Raw genomic sequence first — 5,976 nt, forward strand, 5'->3', positions numbered from 1 at the left:
CTTTTTAGTATTGTTTAAGTTGTGTACGGGATTAGTCCCGAATTTTGTACTCTAAAGTATTAGATGGTTTTGAGACATCATGTATAAAGTCTAGAAAGTCTTCCGCTTGCTATATTTTTTTTTATGCAATGTTTTCTTGGTAAAGAAAGTCTTAAATTCTTTATGGTTTTAGTGTCTATGCGATGAATGAATGCTAAGAGGCTTGTATTAGACCTCTTCGAGGTCGAGTACGCCGGTTACGACTAGGGGGTGCTCTCGGGTCGTGACACCAAGGGTTCGCTTGGGGCCAACAATGATTCTCGAGTGCCAATCACGTCCGGGGTGTAGGCTCGAGGTGTGACAAAAATGTCAATAGTTGCAATAGATCAATGCACCCTTACATATTTCGTATTAAATATTATTTCAGTAGGTCATACACCCTTACATATATTATTAAAATAATAACTATTATTTAGAATATTATCTTTTCTTATTCCAACTATATCATTGATTTGACCCTAGAAGGTTTTACTCTTGCAAGAATAACATTTATGACACAGTTTTATCCATATTATCATAATCAATTAGATAATTAAATGGCCACTTTGTAACTTATAGATGGATGTGGTCGCTTTATAACTCTTTAGCTGGGAAAAGGCATAGATTCCCTCTGAACTTATCCCGCAAAGTTAGTTACACGCTTAAACTATTATGACGACTTATTACACACATTTACTATATGAAAGTGAATTTATTTACCCCCGAGACGTGTAACACCACTCTCACAATATGTGGTGTATTACACTCGCTGCCACATCAGTGCCATGTCAATGACATGTCAGAAATTAAAAAATATATATATTCTTTTTCATTTTTAATTAACTTTTCTTTTGTTAAATATATTTTACTCTAAATTCTCTAATAATTATATTTTCTTCATAGTAAAATTACAATAAGATGAAAATTTTAACAATGGCCGCCATGAACACTAATCGAAACATGAAGCTGATTTATGGAGTGGAAAGTCTCATGTTTCTCTCAAAAATGTCTGTCATAGTTGCAACGGCTAAGAAACCCCCAAAATTTTATCCCACCGATGACATTAAGAAATATTTTGTTAACAAACACAAATCAAAACCCACAAAACTTAGATTGATGATAAGTAATTTACTAAGCAAGCTGAGAAGAGGTCGAAGAAGGAGAGATTTTTGCTTAAAAGAAAGAGGAGAAAAATGTGATTACTCAAGAGGGTGAGGTTGAAGAGGAAGAAGAAGAAGAGGAGGAGGAGGGTGGGTTGTGAAGAAGAAGAGATGTGAAGAGTGGGGTGAGGTCTAATTAAATTTTGATTTTTTTCTACTTTAATAAATCTAACACGCCTATTTTTTATTATTTTTTATTATTTTGCCACATCAGTTTTAGGGGGTAAATAAATTCACTTTTAAGTAGTAAATGTGTGTAATAAGTCATCATAATAGTTTAAGCGTGTAACTGACTTTTCGAAATAAGATTAATGCGGAATTTATGTCTTTTCCCTTGTTTAGCTTGCAATTAAGTTAGGAGTTGAAAAGGTTGTGAAAAATATTTGAATTACTTAATATTTAACTTATTAGATAATTATAACATTTAAAATTGTGATAGGGGTAAAAATGATATTTCAACTTTTACTTTTATGTCTTCCACTTTTAGTATAATATAATTAATTAATGTAATATACATGTGCAAGCATGTACATTTAATTAGTAAGTAACAATGAGGTGGACTAGTCATTTTAGACATGTCATACCGTGTACACTAAGAGAGCAAAAAGATTGAAGAAGAATAAAAGGAAAAAGGTGGAGTTAATAAAATTGGATTAAAATGCTAAATTTAAAAAAAGAAAATTTCATGTTTTATATATTAATAAATTAATTAACTATCACCACACAAAGACTTGAATTGTGTATCTTGTAACTTTTAAAGGCCCGAATTGACTCTTAAGGAGTTTAGCTGTAGACATACTTGTGACTCAATTTGAATTGTACTAATGAAATATATTACTAAAGAGATATATCTTTATTAGGTTTGACCCCCTTCAAACTACCATAAGTGACAGAGATTTTTATTTTTGTGACCATCAATTCGAATCACTCTTGTTTAAATATGAGGTGAAGCATAAGAGGTTACTTTCACCATTATCTATGAGTAACATGTAATTGATTTCTCAAAAAAAAAACTCTTTCTTTGGTGTACAAAGATTAAGAGTTAGATGAATGACACTCCTACAAAAATCATTGACATGTATGCTACTTAATTTTTTTTTTATAGAAATAGGCAGAATATAATAAAATAATGTATCGTATTGTGTTCGATTGGTGTATTGCATGTTTCGACATGATAAGCTTTTGTAAAACACCCTTAAATTTTTATAAATGAAAATTGATTCATAGTGTAATTACAATATTGTTTCCTTTCTATATATCATTTCTTATTGAGTTAATATCTCAAAAGGTCACTCCATTTTGAAAATTTATCTAACAAAGTCAATAGTCTTATTTTATATCAACAAAATCATTCAACTTAGAATTTTGTATCAATTAAATCAGTCCACTAAGCCTAAAGATAAATTTAGTTTTAGACCAAATCCGCCCCTAAGCTATCAAAATTTAATGTTTTCCAAACCATCTTGAATCTCCTCGCAATTGTAAGCACAGTAGAAAATTTTGGGTTGTTAAAAACATTAGAATAAAGATTAAAAAAAACAAGAAAAAGTTCAAGACGTTACGCAATTTTCCTTGAGGTTTATGTTCAAAGTTTCGACATGAGTTGAAGCTCAAATAAGGTCAGCTACGCTGTTCACGCCAAAGTCCTCTAAAAATAATTCCAATGTTAGAGATTTCCATTTCAAGTCTAGATCTGGCAACCCTTTAAACTGTTGCAACATGTACGGGACCTGCACGTAATAAACTCTGATTTATAGAGTCAATGATAAATGCACAAAGAAAAACCTAATTTCGAAATTCTAACACACACAACTGTCCATTTTCTTCCAATGAGTTATAGCCTCAATCATTTCTTATTGAGTTAATATCTCAAAAGGTCACTCCATTTTGAAAAATTTATCTAACAAAGTCAATAATCTTATTTTATATCAACAAAATCATTCAACTTAGAATTTTTTATCAATTAAATAAATCCATTAAATCTAAAGATAAATTTAGTTTTAAACCAAACCACCCCTAAGCTATCAAAATTTAAGATAACAAAACTATCAAATCATCGCCTCTCAACAAATTGTCCACTTTCCTCAGCACCCAATAATAAAAAAGAAAAAAAATACCTATCTGAATTTGGAGCCTCACTTGGACATCTTTGATTTGACGATCCTTGCACAGTCCCGAAATGTGTGTACCAATCAAGTCTTTCTTTAGCCATTTCTTGTACCTGTCCTCATATCCAACTTTATACCTTTTTGTGGCCATACTTTCTTTCAAATTGCCTGACCCATTCTTTGAGAATTGTTTTAGCACGAGGTATCTTATCATAACTGTCGTAATTAATGACATATCGACTAGTGTCCTATTTCAAAAGTATGATTTTCTCAAGGCTAAACTACCGCATTACTCTACTAGGTTGTATGACAATATCCCTCCAATATCCGCAAGAATCAGGAAAGGACAATGACACCCTCGAATTGCTATTTTTTCGACATAAAGTCATCGAACATCCATTAAATATTGTTCTCCCTTCATAAAGGACTTGAGCCCATGTCTTTCTTATTTTTTGAATCTTGAAGTTTTGGACACTTAGACTGAATTTGTGGTGGTCAAGGTCATTCAATCCTTCTTGTTTGGCCAGCTCCTGTTTTTGAGGTTCTTCTCTTTTAACCAGATGTTTGGACATCCACCATTGAAGCAAAATGTTATATCCTTGAAAAAATGGATGCCCGTCTTTGTATTGACTCAAGGATCGATAAATATCAGCTAGAATGACTGGGGCCAAATTGAAATACATCTTTTCTTTTTCTATCTTACCAATACCATGGAAGATAGGATGTGCAACTATGACGAGTCGAGAATCAATTTCATTTTCCTTATGTTGAGGAAATACCATGGTTCCCAAAAGGCATATAGAAAATGTCAAGGCTTGAATTTGACTCCAAGTAGAATGATCGACAAACTCATTTGGAAAATTCCTAAAATAATTTTTATGTCCCCAACATTCATTTTTTTTAAATGGAATGTTTGGGGTATTTAACCAATCTGCATTCACCAATAACAACATATCTTTCATTTCTTGGCTAGTTGGCTTGTTTGGCAATAGAATGTGATGGTCCGAATATATCTTTCTGTTATTGCACATTTCAATGTTTTCCAGACTATCTTGAATCTCCTCGAGGATTGGTGTTATCTCAAATCCCCAAATCGATAGATCATTCTTTCACTATTTAAAACAGAGTAATGACTTCAATAAACTTGGGCCAAACTTGAAGATTCATTGTTGAAAGAGGGTTGACCATGTGGATTGAAATTTCTCTCTTTTGGTACCCATTAAGGTGGTTCCACTGACAATGAAGAAGGTTCGGAGTCTTGGTGACCATGTTGAAACTCAAAAATCTTCTAGCCATCTAAAAAATACACAAAGGATTAGAAACCCCCTAACCCATAGGCATTATAAATTATCAAACGACGCATACATCCTTCAAACACATAAGCATGAATGTCCATTTGAATCGGGGTTGGATTCAAGGTGGTCTTTCTAATGAGCCCAACGCGCCTTGGGTGTTGGGTCATCTTAGGCAAATGCACTAATTTCAGGAATTGAGTTTCGTTGTATACAAGTTGACTCAAAGTCGGTTTATTTAAAGTGGACAACTTGGGCTGAGGCAGTTAGCGACCGTTAACCATCCAGTGGCCAACTATATTCGCCATGGTACACCAAGAAACAATTTGGATAATGAACGACTGCGGCCTACATAATCGTTCTTTAGGATTTTCAAATTAAAAAAATGTCGATTGACTGAATAAATGATAAGCACACAATGATAGTTTTATATTTAAAATTAAACACATAAAGTGCAATCAATGAAATAATTACAAATAGTTAGTCAAATAAGCAATCAACTCAAAATGGTTAGAACCTAATCAAAACCCTAGCAGAGTCGTCATTTCTGTTTTATGTTAAAAGAAAAGAAATAAGGGACTTAGTTTTCAAAAAAAATAATCTAACCTTTATAAGAAAAATCAATTCTTTAAAGAGTCGCTACTTAATTTTTGAGAAAAATCAAGAAAAAACTTATAATTTCAAAAGACTCAAACAGAAGTTTGAAATATCAAAGGGGGTTCATGGTTCAAATTCACACCTCAAGAAGGGTTTAGGCATTTGAAGTATCCACTAACACACGATTATCCTACGACTTGAAAATCGACGTTATTCACAAACTTTGAAAAATTAATTAAGTAGAGAGAAACCCATTTTTTAATATTACTTGAAAAGGCAATGAACTAAAGATAATTTTTCAAGAAAATAACTTTTATCAACAAGCAATTAAATAAATAAATAAAACTTAAATACTTCAATTAACATAAAAAATAAGAAAGACCATCTTTTAGAGAATCAATTAAATTAAACCAAATTGAAACAAAAGTTAGAGTCAATACAAACAATAAAGAATAAGAAAAATAGAAAAAATGTTTCAAATTTGGGGTCCTTGCACAAATTCCACACCTATCCTATATATAAAAAAAGGGCTTGCTAATATTAAAGAGGAACTTTCGCATATAGCCACTCAGAAATAACCTAATTACTCTCCATAGCTATAGTTTTATAATTACAATTTGTGGCTACATGTTATAGGGAGGAGAGAGGCAAGTGAGATTGGGAGAGAGAGGAGAGAGGGCAGAGAGTGGGAGAGAGGTAAATTATATATGTATATCGGTTAGATAATTATAAATTATCCATATGTATTTATATATATGGCCAGCAAGATTGGGAGAGGGAGGAGAGAGGCGAGCGAGAGAG

Source organism: Solanum tuberosum, unplaced genomic scaffold, assembly GCF_000226075.1.
Source record: "Solanum tuberosum cultivar DM 1-3 516 R44 unplaced genomic scaffold, SolTub_3.0 scf00532, whole genome shotgun sequence".
In the NCBI taxonomy this organism is placed as follows: domain Eukaryota; kingdom Viridiplantae; phylum Streptophyta; class Magnoliopsida; order Solanales; family Solanaceae; genus Solanum; species Solanum tuberosum.